This window comes from Chlorocebus sabaeus, chromosome 21, assembly GCF_047675955.1.
Source record: "Chlorocebus sabaeus isolate Y175 chromosome 21, mChlSab1.0.hap1, whole genome shotgun sequence".
Lineage (NCBI taxonomy): Eukaryota > Metazoa > Chordata > Mammalia > Primates > Cercopithecidae > Chlorocebus > Chlorocebus sabaeus.
In genome coordinates this window covers 78,728,433-78,741,531 of record NC_132924.1, presented here as the reverse complement: position 1 = coordinate 78,741,531, position 13,099 = coordinate 78,728,433, and the positions used below count along the sequence as shown (strand labels likewise).

At 47.0% G+C, this 13,099-nt stretch overlaps 1 protein-coding gene across 6 annotated transcripts in view; it reads left to right on the top strand.

The window, feature by feature from the left end:
• Window positions 1–13,099, top strand: part of ATXN7L1 (ataxin 7 like 1) — a 278,155-nt gene that overhangs the window by 200,709 nt on the left and 64,347 nt on the right. The window lies entirely within an intron of this gene.

Genomic DNA, 13,099 nt, shown 5'->3' with positions numbered 1-13,099 from the left:
GTTAGCCAGGATGGTCTCGATCTCCTGACCTCGTGATCCGCCCGCCTCGGCCTCCCAAAGTGCAGGGATTACAGGTGTGAGCCACCGGCGCCCGGCCTCTGGACATTTCATATAAAGGGAATCATATAACATGTGGCCTTTGTGAACCATTGTTTTGGTAGGCATTCTCCCCCTCCAAGTCTACTGTCCTTGGCCAAGATCAGGGACTAAACTTTCTAAATATCCAGAATGAATGAAAGCTCCCTGCTTAAATCAATAGTTCTAACAACCCACAAAAGTATTTTCCAATCATTATAATGACCTCTCTACTCTCTCTAAGGCATAGTGCTAGGTAATGAAGTGGACTCTGCCTATCAGGATGGACAAGCCCTGAGCGAAGGGGGAGTGGGTAAGGCCTGAGGTGTCTCCAGGCTGCCTGGGGACCCGGGACCCAGGCCAGACAAGCAGCAGCTGCGGGGCTGCGGGAAGGCCCAGGCCTGCACACACAGCGCTGGCTCTCATGCACCTCTGAGGAGCCTGCTGCCTCTGACCACACCTTGTGTGTGCGGTTCAGGAATACCCAAGTTCATCCGCCAAATTCAGGATACAACCCTGACTGTTCCGGGCTTTTCTTTCTGCCTTTCCCTAATCTCGTCTGGGCGTGCTCTCTTAAAGGGGAAGTGGTGCGTTCTGACTGGCCAGGGCCCTCATCCAGGAGCCAGGAAACGTCTACTACCACGAGTCGCGTTGCCCAGCGTGTCACTGGCTCAGCCTCCTTATCCAAACGGCAAGGCAGCCTCCCCGGGATGTGTAAGTGTGAGCGCAGGGCACGAGGGCCACACAGGACGGCGTGGGGCTGGGCGCAGGTCACGGAACAGAGATCCTGGCAGGCGGATCATGCTGGCAGCCCACAAGCCATTTAGCAAGATGAGTGTTAGCATAGACAGTGCTCTCGGTCTGTGGGCTGAAGCTGGAGCCGAGACAGGGCTGAGGCGGGGAGCGGGGAGAGTAGCTGCCTCAGAAAGAGGTCAGAAGTAGGAGGCTGGGTTGGGGACCAGTCTATTTTGGACAGCCCTTCTGGAGGCACCAGCCTCCGGCCTGAAAAGGAGTGGAGTGGAAAATTTTCTAGCACACCTTTCAGAGCACCGGGAAGCCAGCTGCAATGAACCTTCCTGGCGTGTCAACCCCACCTCCCCATGTTTATGTCCGTGTATTATCTACTCAGTGCACTTACCTACTCAGCCATTGTGTTTCTTTGTTGTTTTTATATGTACTTTGTGTTAAGACATGTTCAGGGTCCTTTCTATTCAAACTGTACAAATTGCTTGAAACTAGCACCCTGGTTTTTTCCTTCTTTCCTGTCCTCAGTGGTCCTTGTCCAGTGCGTGCACACTGCAGGCCCTGAATCAACTCGGGCAGCTGGCCCACAGGTGGACCGACCAGCTCACTAGGATGCTGGGTGTCGTGTCTGGCTGGTTTCCAGCTAGGGCTCTGTTTCCTGTGTGCCCAGAGAAATCAAGGGGAAAATGCACACCCACTCACACACACAGTCAGTTCCTAACTAAATGCCACAAGACTTGTGGCAGGAAAATAGACCCTTTGCTGTGTTTTAGGTCCCTTTCTGTCCTGTGGTTTTGTTTGTGTGGTAGTGATGGTTGATCTTAAATCATGTAAAAAGTTTTGTTTTCACCAAAATAACTCAGACCTTTTGCTTCTAAAGACGGGAGAGAGAAGGGGGCCAGAAAGGAAAAAAAAAAAAGTATGTGTGTCTGTACGCATATGTTGACAGGGCATAACCACACCCTACTTCAAGACAACTTCCTGTTTGCCGCTGCCAACTGCCACTCCAAGGAGAACAGAAATGGTTCCGTTATTAGTGGCTGCTGTGGGACCACGACAGTCTGTGGGGTGAGTGGCTCTGAGTGACACCATGAGCTTAGCAGTAGTGGAGACTTTTCACCTTCTCTTGTAAGAGACCATGGCCCTGTGCTGTTGAAAGTGGACGCTGGTACAGTAGAAATAAAGCAGTGGTGGCCTCTCCTATCAGTCTTTAAACAGTGTGCTCCCATAGGATTCTTGTAAGTGGAATAATTTAATTCAGGGGCAGGGAGAAGGCTGAGAACTGCCTACCGAGGAAAGCTACTACCTGTGTGTGTGTTTTTAATGGACATTTTCATGTATCAGGGGAAGTTAACATTAAGCGCCTCCCGTGAGTTGGCACTGTGGTAGCCACCCCACGTGTTAGCAATCCTCCCAACACCCGTTCATTCCACAGTGAATAGAGGGAGTGTTCTTGAGGGTGAAACCCTGTGCTAAACACAGGAGATAAAAGAGTAAACAGGACACCTGCCCTCCAGGTGTGTCCAGGCACAGGACACTTAGACCAGTAAACCAGTAATTATAGCGTGTGATTTGCGCGAAGATGAGGGACTCAGTGTGCTCGAGGGGCACCTGTCCTGTTGTAACTCCATGACGTGGGTATTATTGTCCCCATTTTACAGGAAAGGAGACTGGGGCTCAGGGGGTTAAGTTATTTCCCCAAGTCCCAGAGCTAATGAGTGACAGAGCTGGGATTTGAGCCCAGATCTTTCTGATTCTAAAGACAGCAGTGTTTGGTCCGCATTTCCAGTGATCCCCAAAGCTCATGGAACATGAAAATCACCTCAGGACCTTTTTTAAAAATCACAGATTTGGGGGCCCTGGCCCTGGTGTCCAAAAGTGAAGAAGTCCCTGCTGCACTGTGTGTTCTCTGATGTGGAAGTGCAGCCTGGCACCTGCTCTGCCTCCTGCAGCCAGGATCCTCCCTCCACGGGGCCTGGCAAGCCATGAAGCCTTAGCTCAAGGCACCAGGGCAAAGGCCACTGATGCTGCCTCAAGACAGCATTGGGAAGATTCGGTCCAGCGGTTCAGGTATTTTTATTTATTTATTTTAAAATTTCAGCTTTTAGATTCAAGGGTTTAGATTCAATTCAGCTTTTAGATGTGCAGGTTTTCAGGTGTGTTTTTTGGGTTTTTTGTTTTGTTTTGTTTTTGAGACAGAGTCTCACTCTGTCGCTCAGGCTGGACTGCAGTGTCGCAGTCTTGGTTCATTGCTACCTCTACCTCCAAGGTTCAAGCGATTCTCCTGCCTCGGCCTCCTGAGTAGCTGGGATTATAGACACGTGCCACCACACCTGGCGAATTTTTGTATTTTTAGTAGAGACGGAGTTTTCCCATGTGGGCCAGACTGGTCTTGAACTCCTGACCTCAAGTGGTCCACCTGCCTTGGCCTCCCAAAGTGCTGGGATTACAGGTGTGAGCCACCACGCCCAGCCATTTTATCAGGTATTTTAAACATTGGGAATCCCAGCTTGTGGATCTTCTCCCTAAGATCCTGGAGTCTGTGGCTCCCCCTGTGCCCGGGTCCAGCTGTCTGCCATACCTGTCTCATCAGCACTCTGGGGGTTATGAGGTCAGCTGTGTCATCCTAAGGTAGAATTCAACAGCTTGTCTGCAAGCTGGAGGCCCCCAGTTTTCACCAAAGCTGTGGTGACTCCTGTGTTTAAACGCATGTGACTTGTGCGGTCTGTGTTTGTGGTTTTGAAAGGGGCTACTCTGATGGAGAAGTTCAGTGGCATGCATGTGGAGTCCTTGTCAACCCCTCTGCTACCACTGGGCCCAGACAGTGGGGAGCAGATAGAGCCATAAAAGGTCTAATGTTATGAAGAGGATTGTGGCTCTGGCTCCAGGTGGAGTCCAGCAGACTCAGGTCCTTCGGGCAGCAGCCTGCCTTCTGAGGGCCACATCCGTTTCCCCTGCACTCAGAGTGACAACTGTGGCAACAAGCCAGGATATGGAGAGTGCTGTTCCCTGAGCACAGGAAGCCCTCTGATGACAAAGGTCTAGCAGTGACAGCAACCTATTGTATCATCACTGTAATAGCCCAGTGTCTGGCACATGGTAGGTGCCAAGGAAATGCTAAGAAAAAAAAAAAATAGTGAATGAATGAAATAGGTTTCATTTTAACCCATATTTTTGTCTCCTTCCTACCTTTGTATTTGCACCTGCTTTCTCTCCTCTGCCTTTTCTGCTTAAGGATATGTTAGTGTTTTGTTGCTGCTGTTGTCTGTTTTTATCTTTCTTCTTGGATGGCCTTAAACAGCTTTAACAAATTTCCTCATCACCATGTGTTTATCAACTGCTTTTCTTTTCTTTTCTTTTCTTTTTTTTTTTGAGACAGGGTCTCATTCTGTCACCAGGCTAGAGTGACAGTGGCGTGATCTCGGGTCACTGCAACCTCCGCCTCCCAGGTTCAAGCAATCCTCCCACCTCAACCTCCTGAGTAGCAGGGATTACAGGCATGCACCACCACACCTGGCTAATTTTTCTGTATTTTTAGTAGAGATGGGGTTTCACCATGTCGACCAGGCTGGTCTCAAACCCCCGACCTCAAGTAGTCCGCCCACCTTGGCCTCCCAAAGTGCTGGGGTTACAGGAGTGAGCCACCACACCTGGCCTCAAATATTTTTCTTTAAGTAGTATTAGTCTCTACGTACTATTTGTGCCATTTTGAATTTCCTTGTGGATGTGAGTGTACCATTTTGCTTACATTTTCTTAGGTTGAAATAACTCTCTCACCTGTCTCCTACCAATTGCTTTATTATGGATTATTCAGGTTGTTTGTAGTATTTTTTTTTTTTAACTATGTAGTAAACAGTGCTGAGAGTATCTTTGAACTTTTTTTTTTTCCCTTTGGGATGTTTCCTGGAGGTCTATTTTCCAAACTAACACTACCAGATTACCAGATAAAAGGCTATGGATGCTTTTCAGTTCCTGTTATTATCACCAGGTTGCTCTCCAGAAAAATGTAATCCCTTGAAAGTACCGCTGGCAAGGTGTGCATGTGCTTGTCTCCCCACAGATTCTATTTCTGTGGTTTTCCCTTTTAGCTAGGCTAGGTGTCTTGTGAGGGCATCCCTGGGGGCTGATGGAAGTATTTCAGGGCCCTGGAAACCCCCTGGGACTCCCCAGATCCTGCCCAATAGTGGTGATGCCAGAAATTTGCACCTTAGTATAAATGACAAATAGAAGAGGAGGAGGAAGGGGGAATGCCACCACAGGGGAAAAGTTAAAAAGGATCCTAAGTTACATGACTTCATAGCAGCTCTGGAATGGGAAATGCCCTTGTCAGAATCATCCCAGTTGCATTTCTAAAGTGTGGAGGGAAGAGAACGTCCCAGGCAGGGTGGCATGGTAGAAAGGGCATTGGCTCTGGGGCCGGGCAAGCCTGGGCTTTCCTGCCAGCTGCTGAGGTCTGCGTGACCTTGGTCTTGTTTCACAATCTTGCTAAGCTTTAATTTCCCCATCTGATATCTAAGAAGGACAAAAAATAATAGTAATTTCCCCATCTATAACAAGGCAACTAACGGTCTCATACCACATGGTAGGGTTGTTGGGTAGATGAGCTGGTGAGTGAAAAGCAGCTTGCATGGTGCCTGATGTATAGTAGGTACTCAAGAAAGGCTGCTTTCCCTCCTGACTGAATGAATGTGCATGGGGTGACCAGATGACCAAAAAACCATCCCAGAGCCTAGGGATTTGGGAACCGAGCCGGCATTGGCATAAGCAGTGTAGACTACAGGCCCACACTCATATTTGTCAAAAGAACTTAGTGCTCCAGATAGTTCATGTTGCCCAGCAGTGGGTAGGAGGTGAAGAGGGGTAAAGAAGACCTAGTATAACCTGTGCTTAAGGAACGCCTCCTCGGCTCGTCAGCCCTGCGATCTTTTAAAGAGGTACTGCAATCTGAGAAGGGAATGGGCACTCCAGAAAAGCTCACAAGCACTCCTGGCACGGAAACTGCTTGGCACAGCTCTGCCTGCATTTGCCGCCTGTCCTATCACCTGAATTTCCTGTGTCTTCATTTCCTCCTCTGCTGAGCAAGGCTGATTCAATATCCCCTTCTAACAACCATGGCAGTAAGTTTAGTATCTAACTATGATGGTGACAAATGAGACCACAGGCCCAGGTTCTAGCCCCAGCTCCTCCACTTACTAGTCTTATGACTCTGGGCAAGTGTCTCAAATACAGTCTGTCTCCATTTCCACAACTGTAAACTGGGAGGAATCGTTGCCTCACCAAGCGGCTGTAAGTACAGCTGGCCTGGCTCCTGGCACGGATCCCAGTGCCAAGGTGCCAGCCCTGCCTCTCTCTCCAACTCCAGTTTACTTTTGGAAGAAGGTCCCTTGGAAATCAGGGTGTTTATAGGCAGCATCATGACTACAGCTACGAAAGCAGATTGAACCCACTGATAAGATAGAAGCTGGCTAATGACTTTCCAAGCACCTGCCCTCAAAAGTGGGGGCTGAAGGAGACTCCATGCTGTCAAGTGAGTAAGCCAGGTGCTGGCCTAAGCCCAAGTGTGCTTACACAACCATGGCAGGCCACGAGCGACTGTGGTGCTCAAAGTCTATTGGGAGGGGGTTGGTCCCTTAAAAGCCATATTGGAAAATTCCCAACAAGTTCTTTCTAAAAATGGTTCAGGGAGCCACCTTGAGTGTTTGCGGCCGGCTCAGCCATTCATGAGGCATCTGTGCTAAGGTTTTAAATGCAGTACACTGATGCTGCAAGTATGAAAATACCTCTGTGAATAAGTATATGGGGAAGGGAACGCTGAATGTTTACTGAAATGGAATTGCCTGAGAACCTGATGGATTTTATCTTCAGAGAGTGAGGGGAGCAAACTAGAGACACCAGGGCTCCCCACGCCTATCAGATTTTTGGGATGCTGAGAGCTGGTGTCTGCAAGCTGCCTGCCTGGCTGATCTCTAGGACTGCCCCTGGAGTTGCACCTGGATGTTTAAGGAGGCTGCGGGGAAGCAGGTGGTCTTGAAACAGTCAGTTGCTGAGACCTTGCCCTGGACTTCCTGTGGTGGAAATGCACAAAAGTAAAAGGATTTGACTTTTCATTTCTTTGGTACCAGGGCCCCCCAACTCTTTGTAGTTGAGGTCTCAGGCAATGGTATGAGCTGCTGACTGGCACCTGCCAGCTGCCTACACCTAAAAGGTGTTTCTTCCTCTCCCTAGCGGAGTCAGGTGCCCTGCTGAAACGCCCATAGGCAGTGGGAAAGGAGAAGTCTCGCTGGTTCTTTCAGGCTCCTCCTATCTGTAGCAGAATCTTCCAGGATTCCAAGGTGGTAGAGCCCAGAGTTAAGATAGGGGCTCTGAAAACATCCCCAGATCTGATGTTTTCTAGCTCTGTGACCTTAAGCAACTCATTGTATCTCTGAGCCTCAGGAATTATACCTCAAGGAAATAATCGTAAATCACTTTTTAAATCAGTTTTTTAAATGACAAATAGGGCCGGGCGCGGTGGCTCACGCCTGTAATCCCAGCACTTTGGGAGGCCGAGGCGGGCGGATCACGAAGTCAGGAGATTGAGACCATCCTGGCTAACATGGTGAAACCCCATCTCTACTAAAAATACAAAAAATTAGCCGGGCGCGGTGGTGGGTGCCTGTAGTCCCAGCTACTCGGGAGGCTGAGGCAGGAGAATGGCGTGAACCTGAGAGGAGGAGTTTGCAGTGAGCCGAGATCACGCCACTCACTCCAGCCTGGGCGACAGAGCGAGACTCCGTCTCAAAAAAAATAAAATAAAATAAAAGACAAATAGTAGGTCGACAGTGAGAGAATAGCTAAATAATCTACAGCACATTAATGATTGAATATTACCTAATGGTTTAAAATAGCAAGTATATGGGAATTTCATATGTATATGCAGAATAATGTTAGTTGACAAGGAATAGTCCAAAATAGCCATTGATTACAGCTTTGTTAATAAAACTTACCTGTAGAAAAGAGAAGCTAGTAATGCCTCTCATTTTTTTGGGCGGGGGGCCAGGGGGACAGAGCCTCACTCTGTTGCCCAGGCTGGAGTGCAGTGACACGATCTCGGCTCACTACAGCCTCTGCCTCCCAGGTTCAAGTGATTCTTCTGCCTCAGTCTCCTAAGTAGCTGGGATTACAGGCGCCCGCCACCACGGCCTGCTAATTTCTGTTTGTTTTTGTTTGTTTGTTTGTTTTTTGTTTTTTGTTTTTTTGAGACGGAGTCTCGCTCTGTCGCCCAGGCTGGAGTGCAATGCCGCGATCTCAGCTCACTGAAAGCTCCGCCTCCCGGGTTCATGCCCTTCTCCTGCCTCAGCCTCCCGAGTAGCTGGGACTATGGGCGCCGCCACCGCGCCCGGCTAGTTTTTTGTATTTTTTAGTAGAGACGGGGTTTCACTGTGTTAGCCAGGATAATTTCTGTATTTTTAGTAGAGACGGGGTTTCACCATGTTGGTCAGTCTACTCTCAAATTCCTGACCTTGTGTTCCCGCTTCAGCCTCCCAAAGTGCGGGGATTACAGGCGTGAGCTACTGTACCCACCTGAAAAATCTTAAACTATTATTGCTATTGGTCAAAGGACAGAACAGGTGAGAGCAGAGGCTGCTGGTTCAAGATCATTCACTGTGGTTGTTATTGATGTATTGAATACTTAATTCTGCACAGGTGTTCTGATAGTGATTTTCTGTTTTCCCTTCAGTAGGTGAGTGGTGCTTATATTCAATATTAGCACAATAGATTCGTTTGGTCTTTCTGTCACATGGTCTGGAAAGAAATGCGTAGCAAGAGCTATAAAACTGCAGCCTTTCACTTTGAGAATTATACCTCAAGGAAATAATTCTGAATCACTTTTTAAATAAATCAGGTTTTTTGTTGTTGTTGTTGTTGTTGTTGTTGTTTTTGAGATGGAGTCTCACTCTGTTGCCAGGCTGGAGTGCAGTGGCGTAATCCGGGCTCATTGCAGCTTCCACCTCCCGGGTTCAAGCAATTCTCCTGCCTCAGCTTCCTGAGTAGCTGAGATTACAGGCACGCGCCACCACGCCCGGCTAATTTTTGTATTTTTAGTAGAGACGGAGTTTCACCATGTTGGCCAGGATGGTCTTGATTTCTTGACCTTGTGATCCACCCACCTTGGCCTCCCAAAGTGCTGGAATTACAGGTGTGAGCCACCACGCCTGGCCAAATCAGTTTTTTTTTTTTTAAGACAAATAGTAGGTAGACAGTAAGAGAGTAGCTAAATAATCTGCGCCATGTTAATGATTGAATATTACCTAACAGTTTAGCAAGTTTGTGGGAATTTGATATGTATATGTAGAATGTTAGTTGACAAAGAATAGTCAAAATATCCATTGATTACAGTTTTGTTAATAAAGCTATATGCATTAACAAAGACTAAGAAAATGTAGAGGAAAGTGCTCTTTTTCTCTAAAATTGCTTACATATTAAATATTTTAACAATGAGTGAGGGATATAATGTACTACAAATTCTTTCTGGGCAGGGCAAATGGAATTAGAATAATTATAGGGATCTACCTTAGGCAGTCCCTTAATGAAAACATAAGACATGATTAAGCCTCAAGTGGGTGAGGGCTTGTATCCGAATGATTGTAATGTACAGCCGGAGAGCTTCACTCAGCAGCATCTTTTTGCAAGAGATAAGACCCTGCCTTCTCCTATCACCAACCTAACGCACCTCCTCACCAACACAAAACTGTGTAAGTCCACTACAGGCAGGTCTTCATAGACTGGAGAAACATAGATTGAATAGGTCTTTTTGTAAAATCCACTCACTCTGCCCTACCTGGGACATCAGCTCTACCCATTTTCAAAAGCTTAGCTACAGCTCACCTCCAGAGTGAACCCCTGACCACTGACTCTATTGGTCCCTCCACTTTAATTTTTTTTTTTTTTTTTTTTTTTTTTTTTTTGAGACAGAGTTTCACTCTTGTTGCCCAGGCTGGAGTGCAATGGTACGATCTTGGCTCACAGCAACTTCTACCTCCTGGGTTAAGCGATTCTCCTGCCTTGGCCTCCCAAGTAGCCGGGATTACAGGCATGTGCCACCATGCCCAGCTAATTTTGTATTTTTTGTAGAGACAGGGTTTCCCCATGTTGGTCTGGCTGGTCTCAAACTCCCAGCCTCAGGTGATCCACGCGCCTCAGCCTCCCAAAGTGCTGGGATTACAGGCGTGTGCCACTGCGCCGGGCCTTTAAATTCTTATACAACCTTTCTCACCTGCACCAGTAGGGGGCAAGCTTGTTCCCATAGCTCAAGGGTTGTGAGAGCCCTTCTGATTTAATTCAAACCGTTTCACAAGTAGGAAATACTGCTTTTGCCTATTTATTGCAATACAAAATCAGACATCAAACAACTAAAAAAAAACTTATATTAAGGGCAAAGGGCTGTCTTCAGGTTTTAATTAATATTCCCTTATTGCAACTTGTTCTTTCAATTGGCAATTTAAGACAAGTTTCTGAATCTAAAATATGAAACCAGGCGCGGTGGCTCACACCTGTAATCCCAGCACTTTGGGAGGCTGAGGCGGGAGGATCACTTGAGGTCGGGAGTTTGAAAGCAGCCTGGTCAACATGGTGAAACCCCATCTCTACTAAAAATACAAAAATAAGCCAGACGTGGTGGTGTGCACTTGTAATCCCAGCTACTCAGGAGGCTGAGGCAGGAGAATTGCTTGAACCTGGAGGCGGAGTTTGCAATGAGCCAAGATCACGCCACTGCACTCCAGCCTGGACAACAGAGTGAGACTGTCTCAAAAAATAAAATATGAAACCAAGAAAAAGACTTATCCACTGATACAGTTGTTTTGTAGGCCAGATGTGGTAGCTTACCTGTAATCCCAACACTTTGCGAGGCCAAGGCAAGAGGATCTCTTGAGCCCAGGAGTTCAAGACCAGCCTGGGAACTTAGAGAGACTTAGTCTCTGCAAACAAACAAACAAACAAAAATTGAGACAGATTCTTGCTCTGTTGCCAGGCTGGAGTGCTCTGGTACAATCACAACTTGCTGTAGCCTCCACCTCTCAGGCTTAAGTGATCCACCCACCTTGGCCACCCAAAGTGCCAGGATTATAGGCATGAGCCACCATGCCTGGCCTTACCAAAAAAAAGTTTTAATTAATAATTAACTGGGGCCAGGTGCAGTGGCTCATGCCTATATGCCTATAATCCCAGCACTTTGGGAGGCCGAGACAGGCAAATCACTTGATGCCAGGAGTTCAAGACTAGCCTGGCCAACATGATGAAACCCTGTCTCTACTAAAAATATAAAAATTAGTCAGGCATGATGTTGCATGCCTGTAATCCCAGCTACTTGGGAGACTGAGATCATGAGAATCTTCAGCCTTGATTCTCCCAGGCTCAAGAGAATAGCTTGAGGTGGAGGTTACAGTGAGATGAGATCCTGCCGCTGCACTCCAGCCTGGGCCACAGAGCAAGACTGTGTCTCAAAAAATAATATTAATTAGCCGGATGTGGTGGCACACGCCTGTAGTCCCAGCTACTCAGAAAGCTGAATTGGGAGGATCACTTGAACCTGGAAGGCAGAGGTTGCAGTAAGCCATGATCGTGCCATAGCACTCTACCTGGGTAACAGAGTTTTTTTCCTGTCTCAAAAAAAAAGGTTTTTTTGTAAATTTAGCAGCAGAATGTGTCAGCCAGGACCACTAACCAGAATTCTTTCAGAAGGTGATTGTAGAATCACTGGCCTGGCCCATTTATTTTGTCCTTCATGGCACCCTTCCTTGTGATTTATCTTTGTTTACTTGCATACTTTTTTAACAATTAGTTTAGTAAAATAAAATGTATCTTCATTATTCAGGTTTATCTCCCCACCTAAACCAAAAAATATTTCTGTACATGCCCCACCGACCTACCAGCAGCTTTGAGTCAGTGATAGCAAGGGAGTGAATAAAGACTGCAGAAACATCTAGAGCAGTAATGGTAAAAATCAAAGTCTTATTTTCATATTGGAAGCCTCAGCCGAAAAACAAATTGCTAAACAAGACATTTCTGAGAGGCAGAACGTCGATAGACTTGAAGTTAGGAGACTTGGTTCTAGTCTCAGGATTGCCGCTAACTAGCTTTAACCCGAAGGCTGGCAACTGATAACCTCATCTATCAGAAAGATCACACTAGTTGACTTTTAAGATCCAATTGTAACCTTTAGTGATTCTAAGTTCTGCATTTTCTAATTTCCTGGCTTCGAATTTTATTCACCTAGTTTCCTGCCTTCCTAAGAGGCAACTAGGCCCATGTACTTGGCGCAGAGGCACCCTGATCCTTGAGTAGCCCTGACCTTGGCAATCATCTCACCTCTCTGGGTCTCCTTTGGCCAGTCAGCCGTGAGGAGGGTGGAGATGCCTGGCTGCTTCCTGCCTGTCTCACAGGGGTTGTAAAGGCCAGTACAATTTTACAAAGGATGAATTCCTCCAAGGAAGATCTCGCCTGAGTAAAATTGTTCAATACTTCGGCTGTTATTATTGCTCTGACATCCAGGAATCATGAGGGATGAGAAGGGAAGGAACAGGTATAAGTATCCCTTGTATTTATGGTGATTGAGTGGAAGGAGCCTTTGAAGCCATCTAGGGACCCACTTCATTCACAGATAAAGACACAGGAACCAAGGAAGTTTCAGTGGTAAACTGAAGGCCCAAGCCTAATACTGTATATGTGTGGTTGGAGCGGGAGCCCAGGTCTCCCGGCTCCCAGCCCTCAAAACAGAGGCCTCAGAACTAGCTCTTTGTTTTCAAAAGCTTCAACAGGATAGCTTCTGAGAACTAAGCTGTATGCAAAGGTCTACTCTGATTCAATGAGGAAAAAGTACCCTGTAAATTTATTCTGTGTAGGCAGCATATGAGCACTGGTCAAGCAAAAAAAAATGTAGCAATTGAATGATCCTCAAAAATCTGCTTCCTCCTAATTCCCACTGCATCAGAAGACTAAATTCAGTCTGCTTTGAGACAGTCTAGCAACCCATTGGTACAAGGGAGCACAGAGAAACCCCAGACTCCTGTCGCAGCTGGCCACAGGTGGGGGCTTGCGTCTCCCAGGTCAGGGTGCCTGCAAAAGCATCCAGGAAAGGTGCCCTAATGAGAGAAAGCTAGGCTCAGCTTTGGGCTGGAGAGAGAATGATCTGCCATCTTTGTCTGTCACATTTTGCATTATCAAATTCAGCCAGATTTTCAGATCTGTGATCTCTAGTTCAGGAGATCTATTATAATTTCATTTATTTATTCAACACATG